The sequence below is a fragment of the Orcinus orca genome, chromosome 4 (assembly GCF_937001465.1).
Source record: "Orcinus orca chromosome 4, mOrcOrc1.1, whole genome shotgun sequence".
Taxonomy (NCBI): domain Eukaryota; kingdom Metazoa; phylum Chordata; class Mammalia; order Artiodactyla; family Delphinidae; genus Orcinus; species Orcinus orca.
The window spans coordinates 23996533-24018496 of NC_064562.1; the positions used below are offsets into that span (position 1 = coordinate 23996533).

Consider the following 21964-nt stretch of genomic DNA (forward strand, 5'->3'; position numbering starts at 1 on the left):
GTTCCTTCTTTTAACTGTAAAATCCTACAATAACAACATTTCACGTGGTCCCATTGTAATGTTTTACACTGGACGACGCCCTAGGCTGGGAAAGTGGTCCACAGATAGGCACATTCGTTCATGTTCATTCACCCTCCGTGCCAACTACCTTGGACAAAGTAGTCGCCCAGGGGCCTTCCTCCCACGTTTTCTCTAGCAGGACTTCAGGGCCTTCCTTCTTCTAGGCCGTGGAGAGTGTCAAGGTCTGGAGTAGCCGCCCATTCCGTCCGATCCAACGCATTTTTCCCTTTCCTCTGGCCAACTTGGTCACGCGCTGCTCCCAGGTCTCAGTCTCAGCCCGGGCAGCCTGGCGTGCCATGCCCGGCGCCCGTGGATGCGGCAGGTGGACTCCGGGCCACCTCCTCGCGCCTTCCCTGCAGGTGCCGCAGGAGGGATAGGCCAAGTCCCGGTCCAGCGTCCCTGCGAGGCGGGGCCGGCGCTCCTAGACCTCCTCCCTCTGGCCCTGCAGGTTCTGAGATCCCGGGCTTGGCAGCGGCGGCCACCTCCCTGGGGGCGGGGAGCCAGGCCACCTGGGGCAGTCGGCCAAGGGCTGCCGCCACCCTCCGCTCCCTCAGCCTCCGCTGGGGGTGTTTATATTCGCCTCTCCTCTTTTCTCTTTCACTTTTCTTTTCGTTGGGAGTTGGGACTCCCTGGGTTCCAGGCGTCCAGGGGAACCCCAGCTGATTCATTCTTGGCCGCAGAGGCCCGACGCCCGGGAAGGGAGCCGGACGACCGCGCCCGCCCCGCCTCGCTGCCCGCCGCCCGCAACTCTGTAGCCCGGACTCGATGGAGGTACAGAGCTTGGCTTCTCCGCTTTGGGAGGGGAGGTGCTGGTGGCTGAAAGGGCGAGGGAACTCTCCCCGAAAGCCTTCGCCTCGGACTCCTCCCAGCTCTGGCCGGACGCACGCGTCTCCCCACAACGGGCTACCGGCCGTGCCGCCCCGCCCTCTTTTGGGGAACGCTTGACCGCGACTTCGGTTTTCGGTGGCGCTCCGCGCGGAGGTATTTCCCCTTCTGACCCTTTATTGCCGTCGCGGGTTCTCCTTGCCATCCTCCGCTTCCAGCCGAGCACAGATTGCTCGTCCACTAGCGGGTCCCCGCTCGGCTCCGCCGTCGGCTCCACCGACTCCGCACCGGCAGGCGGAGGGCGAGGGACGCGCGCCTGGCCAGCCCAGCCCAGCTGCGGGGTTCGGAGAAAGCGAGGTCCGGCGGCACAGAGCGCTGAGTTCTGCACCTCATCGAGCTCAGAAAGTTCAAGAAAGGTACCGCAGCTCCCGCTTCTTCCCTGCCCCCTCCCAAACTCCCCGCCGGCTGGTGCCAACTTGAGTGTGAGCCCAGCACGTCTGACTCTATCTTAGTCAGTCAAATTACCCTCCTCTGCTTTGATCAGGACACTTAACCTTCCTTGGGAGAGGAATCTGCAAGAATGGTTACCGTTTGACAATCAGGCCTCCGTTTATATTATTTCCAGAAAATCAGTGCTAGAAACTTGGAAGAAATGCAGGAGACTTGTACTGCCGTGAAATCCTTATTCAAAGTGGCTTTAAATGAAAATCCAGTTAATTTTGTCAGGTGTTATTGAGACTCTTGCAAGTGTATACAATGTGTTTGAATTTAGCTTATAATATATTGAATTTAACTTGAATTTCTATGCATTTAAAACTTTGTTATTTTCGAAGTATATGTAAGGCAAGATTAATTCTTCAGTGTTGCTTATAACAGATTCTTAAACAGGGTGAGTCAGAAGTTTAGAAACTGGAAGTGAAATGGTTGTCACTAGCTATCTCCATTATGTTTTTAAAAGCTACAGTCTAATGTTATGACACTGGTAATGGTATCTCCTTGTAACTGATAGGCATTCTTATCTTGTCAGTGGGCTTCTAGAGGCTTCTTTGACTTGATTGAATAAACAGATCAGATCTAGGTGGTTACAGCATCCTGCTGTGCAGAGGTGGACTGTTCTATGGAAAGCATCAGGGTACAATATACATTAAACTCCTGTCATTTTTATTAAAAAGCAGTGTGGTGGGCATGATAGACAGAGGGAGGAGATACAAAGGGAAGAACACAAGGATATAGAAAGGAAAGGACTGAAGACAAAGCAATAGCCATTTTAGATTTAAAAAGTGATGAAAAAATTTAAAGTTTTACTTAATAAAGTTAAGAAGTTTACAAAGTTCTGAAGGTTTGTTCTGGTTGTGTTTTAATGGCACACCCTTGTATTTCTTCCTCTGTTTTCTCCTGTCAAAGTTTTGGTCAGACTCAGAACAGCCTTTCCAGCAGTATCATCTGCTCTATGACAGAGTGACAGAGGGGTTAGGTTGGCCGCTGGACTTTTGGTAGGCAGTGTTCCCATACTTTTGGGTTCACTGTTCTCTGCTAATTTGGAGTGGGAACTCCAGAACCTGATTTGAAGCTACAATTTCTGGAATTAGGATTTTCCTACAGGTTACCAGTGGGTTTAAGAAAAACAATTTGATGCTTTCTGTTTAAATCCATGAAATTAATATGTAAATGTCAACAGCCGTATCACAGGACATAATGTTTGTCAGTGCAATACATGTTTATAAACTTCTTTGAAGGATGGGAGAAAGCAGTGGTCTAAAGTTTATTGAAATAGAGTTTGATAATTGAAGAATTTTAAATCCTAGAAGGTTCTCCATCTCAGGTTTGCTGGCTCTGGGTGGATTTCAGGAAGGCGGTGAATGAAGCTCTGAAATGTTGTGTAAAGGGGATTTTTTCTGAGGAAAATAGCCATAACTCTAAGGAGTTTTTTAAATGAGTCTCGAACCCTAACAGTTTTTAAAGCATTTTAAAACTTAGAAAACTGCCCTTTCTTCCTATCTTGCTTAGAGTTTACTGTTTAGCTGTATTCATTATGTAACTATTCTTTTGAAGGTTAGTTAATGACAATACAGAGAGTACTGTTTTAGGTCCACAGCTTGACTATGGGAAATAATATGAATCATAGCTAACACTTGTTGAATTCTTATTATGTACTGGATGTTGTTCCAAGTATGTGTTTATTTTTAAAAAAATATCATAATAAACTTATGTGATGTAGGGACTGTATTTTATAACTGAAGAAATTGGAGCATAGAGTAGTAATTAAATAACTTTCCCAAAGTCACAGAGTGAGAAAGTGGTAGAGCCAGGGTTTGAACCCAGACAGATTTAAGAGCACCGATATTTATGAAGGGTGATATTATTTCCATAGAAATAGTTCCCACAGTTTGACAGTGACAATCAACCACTATTTCATTTTAATGCGGAGTGCTATAATGATGGAACATTCATTTAAAATTAATGCTTATATGGTACTTGTATAATTGACCTTATTAATTATATATTTAAAGATTATCTTTATGAGCAAATGATATTCACATGAGTGTCTATATGTGTTTGGTTCCTTGGAGAAAAATTTTTTTATGGTTCCTGAATGAAAACATTTGTCCAGTGTACATAGTTTTTGCTGGTAGAGCTTGGCAAATAGGCAAATGTGGATTGATCGATATGTCTGTATCTATCTATCTATCTATCTTTCTATCTATCTTTCTATCTACCTATATATCCATCCATCCAAGTAAAAGGCTGGGATTCAGGGAGTGATCAGAAGACTCACATATCACAGTGGAAGTGGTGTAGTCAACTATTCCGGAAGTCCCCTTTTCAGAAGATTTTATGGTCTGAGGGTTGGCAAGAAGCCAACTCCTGTTTTTAACTCAGTATTAGTGCTTTGATTTATTTACCCAGCGATTACAGATTACTTCATGAGACTGCTGAGGCCGAGCATCGCTTATGTGTTGTTGGCTGCTATCCTATTTTATGGATTGGATGGAAAAATTCCATAGGAAAGTTGAGAGAACATTTGTGGGTTTTGCTCATAGTGTTTACTCCTATTTAATGGTAATGTTACTAACTATAATCAATTTCATATATATTTATGATTATTTATTAACTTGCTACATGTCAGGGAATGTTACACTTTTTTTAAAAAAAAGTTATTCAGTGCCGGAATCAGAAATAGGAAATAAGAGGCTCTTTGATCTCTGTTCATTTCAACGATAGTATTTGTACACAATTTCTATCTGGAGGCAGAGTATGTATACACACATATCTTCCAGTGTTTTATCCCGCTGCAAATCTAGTGGTGCCTGGCAGGTCATTTTTAGAAGCAGAGGATTATATATAGACCACATGAGAAGGAGTAAAAAAAAGTCAATGCCTATAGTAGGTGATCATATTCTAAGTTGTTTCTTTTCCAGATGCTGAAGGAGAGTGACAGAAAGTATTTTGTCAAGTAAAGGAATTGAAACCGAAAATGATCCCAGAAGAGGAAAATATTAGGGCTGTAAGGTTGGGGGTGGGGAGACTCTAAGGTCATGACACACGAGCCCAGTGACATAGTCAGTGATCTCTGTATCACTGAAGTCTCCTTACTGGGCCTCCTGCTTACATGCCTTTGGATAAAAATCTGGGACAGGAACTATGTTGACCCTTGAACAACAGGAGTTTGAACTGCGAGGTCCACTTATACAAGGCTTTTTTTTTTTTACCGTAAATGCTGTGGTGTTACAGGATCCGTGGTTGGTTGAATCTGTGATGCAGAACCACGGATACGGAAGGACTGCGGTACCCAGGGCCTGCTGAAAATTACAGCGGATTTTCCACTGAGCGCAGTGTTGGCGCCCCTGACCCTGCTGTTGTTCAAGGGTTAGCTGTACCCTTGGCAAACTGTTAGCCCTGACTGCCAGCATTTTCAAATAATATTTTTTAATTGAACGTCTTAGTTAGATATTTTACAATATATTTTCCCAACTTTTTTGCTCTCCTTACTCCTCAGCACCAAAAATAAGCATATACAGTGAGATTTCATTTTCTAAAATAAATAACTATATTGTTAAAATTATTCATTATATTATTTTAAATATTATTAGTACACAATTAACCAAACTATCCCATTCACTTTTCTTTATCTTTTTTTTTTTGGCTGCGTTGGGTCTTTGTTGCTGCGTGCAGGCTTTCTGTAGTTGCGGCGAGCAGGGGCTACTCTTCATTGTGGTGCAAGGGCTTCTCATTGCGGTGGCTTCTCTTGTTGCGGAGCACGGGCTCTAGGTGCGTGGGCTTCAGTAGGTGTGGCACACGGGCTCAGTAGTTGTGGCGCACGGGCTTAGTTGCTCCGTGGCATGTGGGATCTTCCTGGACCAGGGATCGAACCCGTGTCTCCTGCATTGGAAGGCGGATTCTTAACCATTGTGCCACCACGGAAGCACCCCGCATTCACTTTTGATAAGTACTTATTAGCATAAAACTAAACTACATTGGAAATGATATCAGCGTAGAGGTGGGTAGTGTGGATATCACTGCTTTGACTAAAGAAGGTATCTCTAATATCAGTTTTTCCACTTGGCCCTGTATTTGGTACCTTGGACAGGCAAGGCGCATGGTAGGATTCTGGATGGGGGAGAGGTCCACCTTTCTTTCGTAAAATGGGAGAAGCATCATTATGAAAGAGGAAGCGGGGGGGGGGGAAGAGAACTTGCTAGAAATCTGCTTTGCCTCAGGCACATTTCAGGCATATCACTTACACAAAGGGGCACCCAAGGAAGTAGTGGGTCTGGAAATTCATTTCTTTAGAGCTCCCTGTGGTCATACAGACCTTGGAAAGTCATGGGGGTTCCCCAGGAGTGCCCGTCCCTCACTTCGAAGAGCTCTGATCTAGTTCAGCCTCATCCCCATCCCCTGCCCGTGGTTTCTGGACTGCCATGGTTCACTGTGCTTAAAAGAAAGTATATGTGTTCACGCCTGGGGTGGCGGGGGGGCAGTAAAGAAGGGAGTGTGGCTGCGATAGATGCTTCCCACTGAAAGGAGTGAAGAGTAAGTTCCAGTCGGTCTTGGACAGCCTTTGCCCCCTCATCTCCAGTCATACCTGCTCTGCGCTCTAGACACACTTGCTGTATTCCTTGTCACTCCTTGTCAGCCTTCGAATGTCCTACTCACAAAGCCCAGGCAGAATTATTCTCTCCCTGATACGAATTTATTTGGTGCTGTCTACATTCCCTTATAATAGCTTTTCTCTCTGTAAATTCATCTTCTTATGCGCCTGTCTCTACACTTACATTTTGAATAAAGACAGGACAGTGTGTCCCGTGTCCCCAGCCAGGGGCTGGACACATAGTTGACTTGTATTGACCTCAGTGATCACTGGACAATTTGACAGCTAAGCAGAGGCATGCAAAAGCAGGTAGGAAACCTAAGTAACACAGCAAAACACATCGCTGGAACGTTATAATAAAAACACTATCTTAGGAAAATAAGTCTGGGCTAGGATTTATTGAAGAAAAGAACAAATTGGAGCTGAGGAAACCAGCCAGAAATCTATTGCACTCATTCAGGGATGTAGTCTCATTCCTATTATCTGCTCAAGGACACAGTTCTAATAATTTTTCTTTTTTTTTTTTAATTCATCATCAATTTTCTTCTCTGTCTAACGAGTCTTTCCCATTACCATGCAGGCATGCTATAATTTCTCCCATTAGAAACAAAAAACAAAAAGTCTCTGTTGACTTCATGTTTCTCTCCAGCTACCACCTGGTTTTTCTGTCCCCATTTTATAGGACAACTTTCAAAGTCAACCCTATTCTGTCTCCAGGGTCTCTCTTCTCATCCTCTCTTGACCCAGCCAGGCTGTCATCCCCACTATTGTATGAAAAATGCACTTGTCAAAGGCACTAAGAACCCATGTTAAATCCAGTGATTAGTGCTGGGTTCTCTTCCTAGGTGCCCTGTCAGCAGAACTAGAAAGTTCTTCATTTGGCTTCCAGGCCATCCCCTCTCCTTATTGTCCTTTTTCCTCACCAGCACCTATTGCAGTCTCTTCTGCCAGTTCCTTGCTTTCTTAACCTCTAAATGTAGGCATCTGTGGGCTCAGTTCGTGACCTTTTCTCTGGCTGTGCTCAATCCCTTGGTGATCTCAATCTCATGGCTTTTGACACCTTCCCAAGTGGTGATTCATAAATGCATGTCTGGAGTCATGACTTTTCTCTGAACTCCAGACTCATACATAGAAGCCTCTTCACCATCTCTGATTGGATATCTAGTTCTCACTGGATTCCTGACTTAACCCCCAAAACTGCTTCTCCCACTGTCTTCTTCATCTCACAGATCCATTCTTGTAGCTGCATAGATAATTCTTGTTTTCTCACACCCCACATTTAATCTGCTAAATCATTCAGCTGTGCCTCCAAGATAGATCCCACATCTGACCTGCTTACCATCTTCACTGCTGCCACATGGGCCCAGGCCACCGTTAATCATGTCTCATGGTATCGTGGCAAGAGGTGGTCTCTCTGTTGCTCTACTTGTCCCTCCCCCCACCCCCACCCCAAGAAGATTTCAGTTATCTGTTCTTACTTATCTGCATTAAACCAACAAACAAAACCACAAAACAAACAAACAAAAACCACTCCAGAATGCAGTGGCTTAAAAAACAAAAATTTGTTATTTGTCATGATGCTGCAGTCTGGGCTACATGCAGCTGGTCAGTTCCTCTAAGCCTGCTGGGGATGAAACACCCAAGAAGGTTTCTTCATTTGTGCATCTGGAACCTCAGCTGGGCTGGCTGTGAAGTTAAAGGCTCCTCCTTTGATTCTTCCTTTTCCGTAAGAAATAGCTCTTGCTATAGCAGTTGAGCAGGGTGCTTCCTGCTCATGGTGAGTTAGGGATCTAGAGACTTTTTTGTGTGTCCTTCTTTTTTGTTTAGCTGGTGGGGCTTTTTTTTTGGTGGGGGGGAGGGTACCATTTTCTTATAAACCTTGGGGGCTTCCTGTAAACTTTATTGAGGTTCACTCCATTGGAAAAGACATACCCAGAAAACTCGTGAGACAGACTCCGGTTTACTCTGGCTGTGAGTCAGAATGCTGTAGGAAAAGCCTTCAAGGCCTTTAGAAACACCTTTGTCTCACTGATAGGGTCTATGAGGTGCCACTTTAAATCCATTCTAGATTTAATGAGGCGTCTTCCAGCCACATACTTGATTTGATCTTTAACCTGAGAGTCCATTGTACTAATAGGCCCTGGATTTGATCTTTACCCTAAGACTACTTCTTTCTTTGAGAATCTTGTGTTGTCTCGAGAGACAAGAATGACAGTAAGTTTAGTTTTCCAACCTAGCAAGTCCTGGGTTGAATGATTTCTTCTAAATTCAGCTTGAATGTTCCTCTTTCTCTTCCTGCAATTAATCCTAGGCTGCAAAAGGAAGCCAATGATCACATTCAGAAATTTTCTTAGCCAGGTCCACAAGTTTATTAGATACGTTTTCTTTCTTCCATATTATTGCAGGCAACTGTGCAACGTGAGTTGCCCTCTCTCCAGCCTCTAATAATAATTTCATCACTGCCTTTCTCGCCTCACTAACAGTGAGTGTCCTTGCTATGTACTCCCCAGGTGTCTACCTATCACCTGATCTTATATCAATTTCAGTGTCAATTACTAATTGCTATGTAAATAACTAGCCCCCAAATTTAGGAGTGTAAAATCAAAGTGATTTTATTTGTTTAAAGTTCCAAGATTAGAAGTTTGGACAGGACCCAGTGGCCATGACTTGTCTCTATGCCAGAATGTCTGTGGTCTCAGCTGGTATGACGCCAAAGGACTGTCTGAGATTGTTTAAGAAATTGGGTCATATGTGGAGCCTCAGTCCTGGCTGTTGGCTGGGTTCCTTCATGCTTCTCCACTTGGCTTTTCCCCATGGCTAGATTGGGATTACTCACATGGTGGTCTCAGGGTTGTTAGACTCCTTACATAGTATCCAGCTTCTATAAAAGGGAAGCAGGAACTGCAGATGCTCTGAAGGCCTGGGCCTGGAATTCCCAGACTGTCACATTTGTCTCATTTTATTGCAAAAAGCAAGGCAGGAGGCCATCTCAGATTCAAGAGGAGAGGACATAGACTCAGCCTCTTGCTGGGTAGTATGTTATGCTTGTTCATGGAAAGAAGGCATTGATTGGTGGCCACCATCTTGAAGATTATCTGTCACACGTTGTGGTCCTGCTAAAGCATTGATCCAGTTACGCCACTCCTCTATTCACAACCCTCTATTGCCATCTCATTTTACTTCAATAAAAGCCAAATTCCATTACAGTGGTCAGTAAGGCCCTCGGTGATTCGTACCTCTGCTGCCTCATCTGCTCTTCCTCCCTTAGCTCAGGGCTTCAGTCACACCGACAGCCTTTCTATTCATCACCCATACTGCTCTGTTCTTGTCTCCGTGTCTTTGAACTTGCTGTTCCCCCTGCTTAGACTGTTTTCTCTCAGATGTGGCCCAGTCCCTTACCTCATGGGGTCCTGGCTCAAATACCCTCTTTGCAGGGAGGCTTTCCCTGACTGGTGTACTTCGTGTTGCATTCCCACCAGCATTCTCGGCTTAAACTCTCCTCCAGACGCCCACAACTACTTGCCGTACTGCCAGGTTTACACTACCCTATCCAAAACTCTTAGGGTCGGATGTGTTTGGAATTAAGATTTTTTTCAGTTTTTGGACAGGTCATTTTTATAGACTGACTTGTGTCTCTCCCTCTCCCCACCAAATCCATATATTGAAGCTCAACCCCCAGTGTGACTGTATTTGGAGACGGGACTCTCAGGAGGTAACTCTGGTATACGAGGTCATAAGAGTGGAGCCCTAATCCAGTAGGACTGCTGTCTTTATTAGAAGAGGAAGAGACTCCAGGAGTTGACACGTACAGAGGAAAGGCCATGTGCAGACGTAGTGAGAAGGTGGCTGTCTGCAGACTAGGAAGAAAGTCGTTACTGACCCTTCCAGCACTTTGCTCTTGTACTTCCAGCCTCCAGAATGTGAGAAGATAAATTTCTGACGTGTGAGTCATCCACTCTCTGGTATTCTGTTACAGCAGCCCTAGCAGAGCAGACTAAGAGAGTGACATAATGCCTTTGCTATATACTGTGTGACAACTACGGTATATAGTAAGCTTATCCAGGGACCTCCTCAAAAGTGAAATAAAACACGGGGGTGAGGCAGGGAAATGGATGCGCTTCACTGTGGAAAGCTCAAGATTGAGATAACAGTGGAACGTAAAGCCGAAAATGTCCTGCAAGTCATCAGAAGTACTGCACTGAAGATCGCGTGAGCTGTTAGTACAAGAGATTTTAGTTTATGGGTTAATAGTCAAGAATTATTGACTGAAGCCATTGACTGTCGGAATGTTTCCCCAGGAGGCAAAAGTATGTAAAGAAGGTTTGGGGTCATACGAAGACCAGAGTGTCTGTTACTGAGCTGCGCACTCTGGAAGAGGAAATGTTCAGGCAATGTCTTCAGGAAAGCGTTGGCCAGTTTCCAGGTCTTCTAAAGAGAACGTTAGGCTTTTCACACTTTCTAGCCTTTGCTTGCCTGTCCTGCGCACTCTGTCTGCTCCTCTCATGATGGATTTTATATTCGCCATATGCCTCTTCTTACACCCACATCTTTTCTTTTCTTTTTTTAATTGAGGTATAATTGACATAAAGCGTCATGTGAGTTTCAGGTGTACAACATAATGATCCAACACTTGTGTATAGGACAAAATGATCACCACCGTAAGTTTAGTTAACGTGTGTCACCATAGATAGTTATAATTTTTTTCTTATGCTGAGAACTTTTAAGATTTATTCTCTTAGCAACTTTCAGATATGCACTGTAGTACTGTTACCCAGAGTCATCATGCTGTCATCATGCATTACATCCCCACGACTTATTTGTATTATAACTACAAGTTTGTACCTTTTGACCCCCTGCATGCATTTTGCCCCCCACCTCTGGCAACCAACCACCCATGTGTTCTCTCTACGAGTCCCTTGCTCCATGAAGTTCTCTCGGCAAAACCTCAACTTTACCTCCTCTCTAGCCACCTGGAAATATTGATCACGCCTCTCCTCTGTTCTGCCCCCACTGATGGATACTTCTCTAAGTACCTGCAGTATTTTCTATATTGACTCGTACTCACATTGCCCCTCTCCTCAAGTAAATGATACAGGTGGTACAAAGGATGACAAGAATTGTGATGGAGTTGGAGGGGCTGAAGTTTGGGAAACACTGTGTCCTTGTGTGCCAAGCACTTGCTTGGTACACAGTAGAGCTTTAATAATGTTATTTTTGTTGTCAGTAATCTATCACATATTGCTGAGGGGGTCAAGTAATATCAGGTTCTGAGAAAAGGAGTTTGACTGGAAATAAGTCACTAGTGATCACATAACTGTTGGAATGTCCCAGCATATGCTTTATTGTCAGTATCAGGAAGGGAAATAGAACTTCCTGAGAGTCTGATTTGGGCCAGGCTACAGATAGAATCCTTACACTCATTTTTAGATGATACAGATGAGCTTCTTAGATTAATATGAGGTTTTTAGAACTGAGAAAAGAAATAGGTTGTTTAATAGGGTTTTTTTGCCAGTTTTATTATTTGAAAGAATAATTTTATAAATTGCAAAGTAAATGCTTCAATTAAAGAAAGGAAGTAGAAGCAAACCACACCCTGTTTTCTAAATTCCTTCAAATAGAAATCCTTTCGTCTTCCTACTTCAACAGTATTTGCTAAGTATTTTGAAAAAAAAAAATTCGAAAGTACAAAAAAGATGAGAGGAATTTTGTAAAAATTGTAGTATTGTTAATATTTAATTTATTTGGTGTCTTTTTTCCTGAGAATCCAAGATAACAAATATGCAGTCATAACAACATTGTCACTTTAAAATTTGCAGTAATTCCAAATGTCAAATTAAAAAAAAAAATCTATATTTCATATCTTTCGACTCTATGCCTAGAAAGCAAGATCCTTCTCATTGCTTCGTGCAGGACTTCTCAAACTTCAGACATGTGGTTTTCTGATGGCTTATTAGATTTGATATTGAGGTATTTCTCTTCTGCACTTTGACCTCTAAGGCACATTCCTCAGCTTCTGCAGTTCACAAAGCATTGGCTTCTGGCGATGGTTTTGAATCAGGGAGGCTAACGACAGACCGGAAGCTCTCCCAGTCATTGGCAGATGTTTATGATTTACTGAGCACGTTCCCTGTACATGGCTCTCTGCCAAGCGCTGTGAGGGGTAAAAACATGCACCAAACATGATTCCTTTTAGAGACTTACTATCTAGTGGAGCAATGAATATCTGTGCACGAAGAACTGAGGTACCCAGTATACAACTGTCCATGCTCTAAAGAGACCATGCTTTCTTTCATCGCTAAACGTACGGACGTGCACGTCCCTCATTGGGACTATTTCATCCAATGTCTTTTCCTCACTCTTCCTCCTGACCCACCTACCTGATCCAGAGGTGTTATTTTGACATTGTTTTCTCTGGGAATATTTCCCCTAAGCCTCCAAGATTGGATTAGGTATCTCCCATTCTTAATTTCATTTAGTAAATATTTCAATACAGTTGGCCCACCGTATCCACGGGCTCTGCATCCTCGGGATCAACGGACTGCAGATTGAAAATATTTGGGGAAAAAAAAAATTCTAGAAGGTTCCATAAAGTAAAACTTGAATTTGCTACTCACTGGCAACTATTTACATAACGTTTACATTGTGTTAGGTATTGTAAGTAAACTATAGATGGTTCAAAGTATATCGGAGGATGAGTGTAGGTCATATGCAAATACTATATCATTTCATATAAGGGACTTGAGCATCTGCAGATGCTGGTATCCATTAGGGTCTTTGAAGCTGGTGGATACAGAAGAAGGACTGTGGTTAGCATTTACTGTCAGCCACATGCCAAGCACTTTCACCTGTGTAACCCTCCCAAGCTCTGTGAGATGTTTTCCTCACCACTTTTCAGGTGACGAAACTGAAGCAGCAAGAGTTTACGTGCCTTGGCCAGGCTCCACCGTGAGGTGGAATTAGAGTTTGAACCCAGGTCTCTCTGCAGAGCCTGCACTCTTCACCTAGCGGGTGCTGTGTCACTGGAAAAACTAATAAGAGGCATAAAGATTAAAAGGGAGGAGATAAAAATTACCATTGTTTATAAATGAAAGCTGTGAATATTAACAAACTACGAAGACTAGTAAGCGAGTTCAGCAAGATGGCCAGGCAGGCAGAAGAGTAACAAAAAATGAATAGCATTTTTCAACACTAAATAAAATGTTAGCTAACATAACACAATAGTAAAGTACTCAGCACAGCAGGAAGACACCACCATCAAACAGAGTTCACTTAAAGCTTGTTTGGATGGCCCAATATTAGAAAATCTATCAATATGATCTTAAGGCATGCAGAAAAAGTTATTATCAAGCTCTTAAATAAGAGCTTGATAAGATTAGATGGGATCATCCAAATAAATGCATGAATAAATGAATGAATGAATGATTCCTACTAAAAAATCTCTGGTAAACATCATACTTAACATAGAACTTTTTCTTTTTTTTTAAATTTTTATTGGAGTATAGTTTATTTACAGTGTTTTGTTAGTTCCTGCTGTACAGCAAAGTGAATCGGATATACATATACATATATCCAATTTTTTTAGATTCTTTTCCCATATAGGACATTACAGAGTATTGAGAAGACTTCCCAGTGCTCTACAGTAGGTCATTATTAGTTATCTATTATATATATAGTAGTGTGTATATGTCGAACACATGTGCTTTTAATTCCAAACTTTCTCATCTCCTCTGGAACCATGCTCCATTAAGTATCACTTCATTTGCCTCTATCTAGAGTTCGTACATTTTCAATCACTCATTTAATTTCACAATCACTTCCAAACATGATTCACTTCTGACTGAGAAACCCAATCTCTCTATTTCTTTTTTTTTTTTTAGCATCTTTATTGAGGTATAATTACTTTACAAAGTTGTGTTAGTTTCTGCTGTATAACAAAGTGAATCAGCTACAAGTATACATATATCCCCATATATCTTCCCTCTTGTGTCTCCCTCCCACCTTCCCTATCCCACCCCTCTAGATGGTCAAAAAACACGGAGCTGATCTCCTTGTGCTATGCGGCTGCTTCCCACTATCTATTTTACATTTGGTAGTGTATATATGTCAATGCCACTCTCTCACTTCGTCCCAGCTTACCCCTCCCCCTCCCCATGTCCTCAAGTCCATTCTCTATGTCTGCGTATGTCTCTTTATTCCTGTCCTGCCCCTAGGTTCTTCAGAACCTTTTTTTTTTTTTTTTAGATTTCATATATATGTGTTAGCATATGGTATTTGTTTTTCTCTTTGTGACTTAACTTCACTCTGTATGACAGACTCTAAGTCCATCCACCTCACTACAAGTAACTCAATTTCATATCATTTTTTGGCTGAGTAATATTCCATTGTATATATGTGCCACAGCTTCTTTATCCATTCATCTGTTGATGGACACTTAGGTTCCTTCCATGTCCTGGCTATTGTAAATAGTGCTGCAATGAACATTGTGGTATATGACTCTTTTTGAATTATGGTTTTCTAAGGGTATATGCCCAGTAGTGGGATTGCTGGGTCATATGGTAGTTCTTTTTTTAGTTTTTTAAGGAAACTCCTCTGTTCTCCATAGTGGCTGTATCAAGTTACATTGCCACCAACAGTGCAAGAGGGCTCCCTTTTCTCCACACCATCTCCAGCATTTATTGTTTGTAGATTTTCTGACGATGGCCATCCTGACAGGGGTGAAGTGATACCTCATTGTAGTTCTGATTTGCATTTCTCTAATAATTAGTGATGTTAAGCATCCTTTCATGTGTTTGTTGGCATTCTGTATATCTTCTTTGGAGAAATGTCTGTTTAGGTCTTCTGCCCATTTTTGGATTGGGTTGTTTGGTTTTTTTTTGATATTGAGCTGCATGAGCTGCTTGTATATTTTGGAGATTAATCTGTCAGTTGCTTCATTTGCAAATATTTTCTCCCATTCTGAGAGTTGTCTTTTCATCTTGTTTATGGTTTCCTTTGCTGTGCAAAAGCTTTTAAGTTTCATTAGGTCCCATTTGTTTATTTTTGTTTTTATTTCCATGTCTCTAGGAGGTGGGTCAAAAAGGATCTTGCTGTGATTTATGTCATACAGTATTCTGCCTATGTTTTCCTCTAAGAGTTTGATAGTGTCTGGCCTCACATTTAGGTCCTTAATCCATTTTGAGTTTATTTTTGTGTATGGTGTTAGGGAGTGTTCTAATTTCATTCTTTTACATGTAGCTGTCCAGTTTTCCCAGCACCACTTATTGAAGAGGCTGTCTTTTCTCCATTGTATATTCTTGCCTCCTTTATCAAAGATAAGTTGACCATATGTGCTTGGGTTTATCTCTGGGCTTTCTATCCTGTTCCATTTATCTATATTTCTGTTTTTGTGCCAGTACCGTACTGTCTTCATTACTGTAGCTTTGTAGTATAGTCTGAAGTCAGGGAGCCTGATTCCTCCAGCTCCGTTTTTCTTTCTCAAGATTGCTTTGGCTATTTGGGGTCCTTTGTGTTTCCATACAAATTATGCAATTTTTTGTTCTAGTTCTGTGAAAGATGCCAGTGGTAGTTTGATAGGGATTGCATTGAATCTGTAGATTGCTTTGGGTGGTAGAGTCATTTTCACAATGTTGATTCTTCCAATCCAAGAACATGGTATATCTGTCCATCTATTTGTATCATCTTTAATTTCTTTCATCAGGGTCTTATAGCTTTCTCCATACAGGTCTTTTGTCTCCTTAGGTAGGTTTATTCCCAGGTATTTTACTCTTCTAGTTGCAATGGTAAATGGGAGTGTTTCCTTAATTTCTCTTTCAGGTTTTTTATCATTAGTGTATAGGAATGCAAGAGATTTCTGTGCATTAATTTTGTATCCTGCTACTTTACCAGATTCATTGATTAGCTCTTGTAGTTTTCTGGTAGCATCTTTAGGATTCTCTACGTAGAGTATCATGTCATCTGCAAACAGTGACAGCTTTACTACTTCTTTTCTGATTTAGATTCCTTTTATTTCTTTTTCTTCTTGATTGCTGTGGCTAAAACTTCCAAAACTATGTTGAATAATAGTGGTGAGAATGGTCAACCTTGTCCTGTTCCTGATCTTAGTGGAAGTGGTTTTTTAACCATTGAGAACAATGTTGGCTGTGGGGTTGCTGTATATGGCCTTTATTATGTTGAGGTGGGTTCCCTCTGTGCCCACTTTCTGGAGACTTTTTATCATAAATGGGTGTTGAATTTTGTCTGAAGCTTTTCCTGCATCTATTGAGATTATCCTATGGTTTTTATCCTTCAGTTTGTTAATATGGTGTATCACTTTGATTGATTTGCATATATTCAAATTCCTTGCATTCCTGGGATAAACCCCACTTGATCATGGTGTATGATCCTTTTAATGTGCTGTTGGATTCTGTTTGCTAGTATTTTGTTGAGGATTTTTGCATCTATGTTCATCAGTGATATTGGCCTTTAATTTTCTTTTTTTGTGACATCTTTGTCTGTTTTTGGTATCAGGGAGATGGTGACCTTGTAGAATGAGTTTGGGAGTGTTCCTCCCTCTGCTATATTTTGGAAGAGTTTGAGAAGGATAGGTGTTTTCTCTTCTCTAAATGTTTGATAGAATTCACCTGTGAAGCCATCTGGTCCTGGGCTTTTGTTTGTTGGAAGATTTTTAGTCACAGTTTCAATTTCAGTGCTTGTGAGTGGTCTGTTCATATTTTCTTTTTCTTCCTGGTTCAGTCTTGAAGGTTGTGCTTTTCTAAGAATTTGTCCATTTCTTCCAGGTGGTCCATTTTATTGGCATATAGTTGCTTGTCATAATCTCTCATGATCCTTTGTGTATCTGCAGTGTCAGTTGTTACTTCTCCTTTTTCATTTCTAATTCTGTCAATTTCAGTCTTTTCCCTTTTTTCCTCAATGATGATTCTGGCTAACGGTTTATCAGTTTTGTTTATTTTCTCAAAGAACCAGCTTTTAGTTTTATTTATCTTTGCTATTGTTTCCTTCATTTCTTTTTCATTATTTCTGATCTGAACTTTATGATTTCTTTCCTTCTGCTAACTTTTGGGTTTTTTTGTTCTTCTTTCTCTAATTGCTTTAGGTGTAAGGTTAGGTTGTTTATTTGAGATGTTTCTTGTTTCTTGTGGTAGGATTGTATTGCTATAAACTTCCCTCTTAGAACTGCTTCTGCTTCATCCCATAGGTTTTGGGTCATCTTGTTTTGACTGTCATTTGTTTCTAGGTATTTTTTGATTTCCTCATTGATTTCTTCAGTGATCTCTTGGTTATTTAGTAGTGTATTGTTTAGCCTCCATATGTTTGTATTTTTTTTTTTTGTAGTACACGGGCCTCTCACTGTTGTGGCCTCTCTCGTTGCAGAGCACAGGCTCTGGACACACAGGCTCAGCGGCCATGGCTCATGGGCCTAGCCATTCCATGTCATGTGGGATCTTCCCAGACCGGGGCACGAACCCGTGTCCCCTGCATTGGCAGGCAGATTCTCAACCACTGTGCCACCAGGGAAGCCACCGATTTCAATTTTCTTAAATTTACCAAGGCTTGATTTGTGACCCAAGATATGATCTCTCCTGGAGAATGTTCCATGAGCACTTGAGAAGAAAGTGTATCCTGTTGTTTTTGGATGGATTGTCCTGTAAATATCAATTAAGTCCATCTTGTTTAATATGTCACTTAAAGCTCGTGTTTCCTTATTGATTTTCATTTTTGATGATCTGTCCATTGGTGAAAGTGGGGTGTTAAAGTCCCCTACTATTATTGTGTTACTGTCGATTTCCCCTTTTATGGCTGTTAGCGTTTGCCTTATGTTTTGAGGTTCTCCTATATGGGGTACATAAATATTTACAATTGTTATATCTTCTTGGATTGATTCGTTGATCACTATGTAGTGTCCTTCTTTGTTCTTGTAAAAGTCTTTATTTTAAAGTCTATTTTGTCTGATATGAGAATTACTACTCCAGCTTTCTTTTGATTTCCATTTGCATGGAATATCTTTCTCTATCCCCTCACTTTCAGTCTGTATGTGTCCCTAGGTCTGAAGTGGGTCTTTGTATACAGCATATATATGGGTCTTGTTTTTACATCCATTCAGCCAGTCTGTGTCTTTTGGTTGGAGCATTTAATCCATTTACATTGTTGGTAATTATCTATATGTATGTTCTTATGACCATTTTCTTAATTGTTTTGGGTTTGTTTTTGTAGGTCCTTTCCTTCTCTTGTTTTTCCCACCTAGGGAAGTTCCTTTAGCATTTGTTGCAAAGCTGGTTTGCTGGTGCTGAATTCTCTTAACATTTTCTTGTCTGTAAAGGTTTTAATTTCTCTGTCAAATATGAATGAGATCCTTTCTGCGTAGAGTAATCTTGGTTGTAGGTTTTTCTCTTTCATCACTTTAAATATGTCCTGCCACTCCCTTCTGGATTGGAGAGTTTCTGCTGAAAGATCAGCTGTTAACCTTATGGGGATTCTGTTGTATGTTATTTGTTGCTTTTCCCTTGCTGCTTTTAATATTTTTTCTTTGTATTTAATTTTTGACAGTTTGATTAATATGTGTGTTGGCATGTTTCTCCTTGGATTTATCCTGTATGGGACTCTCTGCATTTCCTGGACTTGATTGATTATTTCGTTTCACACATTAGGGAAGTTTTCACGTATAATCTCTTCAAATGTTTTCTCAGTCCATTTCTTTCTCTCTTCCTCTTCTGTTACCCCTATAATTTGAATGTTGATGCATTCAATGCTGTCACAGAGGTCTCTGAGACTCTCCTCAATTCTTTTCATTCTTTATTCTGCTCTGCAGCAGTTATTTCTAGTATTTTATCTTCCAGGTCACTTATCCGTTCTTCTGTCTCAGTTATTCTGCTATGGGTCCCTTCTAGAGGATTTTTAATTTCATTTATTGTGTTCATCATTGTTTGTTTGCTGTTTAGTTCTTCTAGGTCATGGTTAAATGTTTCTTTTATTTTCTCCATTCTATTTCCAAGGTTTTGGATCATCTTTACTATCATTACCCTGAATTCTTTTTCAGGTAGACTACCTATTTCCTCTTCATTTGTTTGGTCTGGTGGGTTTTTACCTTGCTCCTTCATCTGTTGTGTATTTCTCTGTCTTCTCATTTTGTTTAACTTACTGTGTTTGGGATCTCCTTTTCGCAGCCTGCTGGTTTTTAGTTCCCATTGTTTTTGGTGTCTGCACGTAGTGGGTAAGGTTGATTTAGTGGGTTGTGTAGGCTTCCTGGTGGAGGGGACTGGTGCCTGTGTTCTGGTGGATGTGGCTGGTTCTTGTCTTTCTTGTGTACAGGACCACGTCTGGTGGTGTGTTTTGGGGTGTCTATGAAGTTATTATGGTTTTAGGCAGTCTCTGTGCTAATGGATGGGGTTGTGTTCCTGTCTTGCTAGTTGTTTGGCATAGGGTATCCAGCACTGAAGCCTGATGGTCATTGATTGGAGCTGGGTCTTCGCATTGACAATCTCTGGGAGATCTCTCACTGATTGATATTACGTGGGGCCGGGTGTTCTCTCTTGTTCCAATGTCCTGAACTCAGCTCTCCCACCTCAGAGGCTCAGGCCTGACACCCAGCCGGAGCACCAATACCCTGTCAGCCACACGGCTCTGAAGAAAAGGGATAAATTAATTAATAAATTAAATAAAGTTATTAAAATAAAAAAATTATGAAAATAAATTTTTTTTAAGTAATTAAAAAAAGGGCACAACCAAACCAATAAACAAATCCACCAATGATAACAAGTGCTAAAAACTATACTAAGATAAACATAAAATTCAGAAACTTGTCAGTCTCATACAGCAAACCCCAAGTCTACAGTTGTTCCCAAAGTCCACTGCCTCTGTTTTGGGATGATTCGTTGTCTATTCAGGTATTCCATAGATGCAGGGTACATCAGGTTGATTGTGGAGATTTAATCCACTGCTCTTGAGGCTGCTGGGAGAGATTTCCCTTTCTCTTCTTTGTTCGCACAGCTCCCGGGGTTCAGCTTTGGATTTGGCCCCGCCTCTGCATGTAGGTCGCCCTCTGTTGTCTGTTCCTCGCCCAGACAGGACGGGGTTAAAGGAGCCGCTGATTCGGGGGCTCTGGCTTATTCTGGCCAGGGAGAGGGAGGGGTACAGAATGTGGGGTGAGCCTGCAGTGGCAGAGGCCGGCGTGACATTGCACCAACCTGAGGCACGTTGTGTGTTCTCCTGGGGCAGTTGTCCCTGGATCATGGGACCCTGGCAGTGGCGGGCTGCACAGGCTCCCGGGAGCAGAGGTGTGGAGAGTGACCTGTGCTCGCACACAGGCTTCTTTGTGGCTGCAGTAGCAGCCTTAGCGTTTCAAGCCCGTCTCTGGTGTCCGCGCTGATAGCCACGGCCTGCGCCCTTCTCTGGAGCTTGTTTAGTCTGTGCTCTGAATTCCCTCTCCTCGTGCACCCCAAAACAATGGTCCCTTAACTCTTAGGCAGGTGCAGAATTCTTCCCAGTCTCCCTCCCGGCTAGCTGTGTTGCACTACCCGCCTTCAGGCTGTGTTCACGCAGCCAACCCCAGTCCTCTCCCTGGGATTTGAACTACGAAGCCAAAGCCGGAGCCTCAGCTCCCAGCCCCGACCCGCCCCGGCGGGTGAGCAGACAAGCCTCTCAGGCTGGTGAGTGCTGGTCGACACCAATCCTCTGTGCAGGAATCTCTCTACGTTGCCCTCTGCACCCCTGTTGCTGTGCTCTCCTCCGTGGCTCCGAAGCTTCCCCCCTCCGCCACCCGCAGTCTCCGCCTGCGAAGGGGCTTCCTAGTGTGTGAAAACCTTTCCTCCCTCACAGCTCCCTCCCGCTGGTGCAGGTCCCACCCCTGTTCTTTTGTCTCTGTTTTTTCTTTTTTCTTTTGCACTACCCAGGTACGTGGGGGGTTTCTTGCCTTTTGAGAGGTCTGAGGTCTTCTGCCAGCATTCAGTAGGTGTTCTGTAGGAGTTGTTCCACATGTAGATGTATTTTTGATGTATTTGTGGAGAGGAAGGTGATCTCCATGTCTTACTCCTCCACCATCTTGAAGACCTTCCCCTTAACATAGAACTTTAAACAGCATTTTCTTTCGTCTTGAGAAACGATGAGGATATTGGTTTCTATGCAACTATTTAAGCGTACTGAAGACAGAGATAAGAGTAACAGCTCATTTTCACTGAGTACTTACTGCGTGCTAAGCAGTATTCTAAGTGCTTTATTTGTTTTGCTTATTTAAACAATAGTAGACTCTTAAGTTCTTTACTTATCTTTGCTTCCTATATCTTTCTGCTTCCTCCAAAAACTATTTCAAACAGGATCAATGAAGGGTGAATTCTTCAGAGATATCATATGCCTGTGGCTATATTAATTTTGTCTGCACATTTAAATAATGGTTTCCCTGGATATTTAATTCTAGCTACAAGGTTATTTTTCTTCAACATTGTAGGGTCTCTGCTCCACTGTCTTCTTGCATCTGTTGTTTCTTTCAAGGACCTGATGTCTGTCTGAACTTTGTCCACTTTCACGCTAATGAATATTTCTGAAGTTTCTGCTTGGCCTGACTGTTCTTGAATGCCACTAAAATATTCCCAACTGAGTCTGGGTTTGTTTTTAATTTATGTTCTTTGCCACTCTATTGTCTTCTTTATTTTGAGGTCTTATATTTGCAATTTTAGAAAAATTCTGATGATTATTTTCTCATTTATGCCCTCCCCCCTTTTTTTTGCCAGACCACAAGTGGATAGAAGTTGAAATTTCTGCTTTCATCCTCTATGTCGTTTGAGTCTTCCTTCATTTTCCCCTTCTAGTCGTTTGTCCCTGAAGCCTTTGAGGACAGTGCCTGATCTAACCGTGTAGCTCATTCTTTCACTGTCCAGCAGTATTCATTCTGGCATTCAAGCTATTTACTTAATTCCTTACTTTATCACTTATTTTTAAAATATTTATTATACCCAGTTATTTCTTCATCATTTCTTCCTCCTGATTCATGTTTCCAAAATA

General features: G+C 42.0%; 1 protein-coding gene across 6 annotated transcripts in view; it reads left to right on the forward strand.

Annotated features, from left to right (window-relative positions):
- The window catches only part of IL15 (interleukin 15), a 182693-nt gene that overhangs the window by 98232 nt on the left and 62497 nt on the right, over positions 1-21964 (forward strand). Inside the window, exon 1 of one of the 6 annotated variants that reach the window (XM_033402482.2) lies at positions 1162-1301. The exons of 4 other annotated variants lie outside the window; for them this stretch is intronic. The gene's annotated coding sequence lies outside the window, so the exon portion shown is untranslated. Of the gene's footprint in view, positions 1-1161; positions 1302-21964 lie in introns of those variants that run through there. One more of the 6 variants, XM_033402472.2, reaches the window with a different exon arrangement.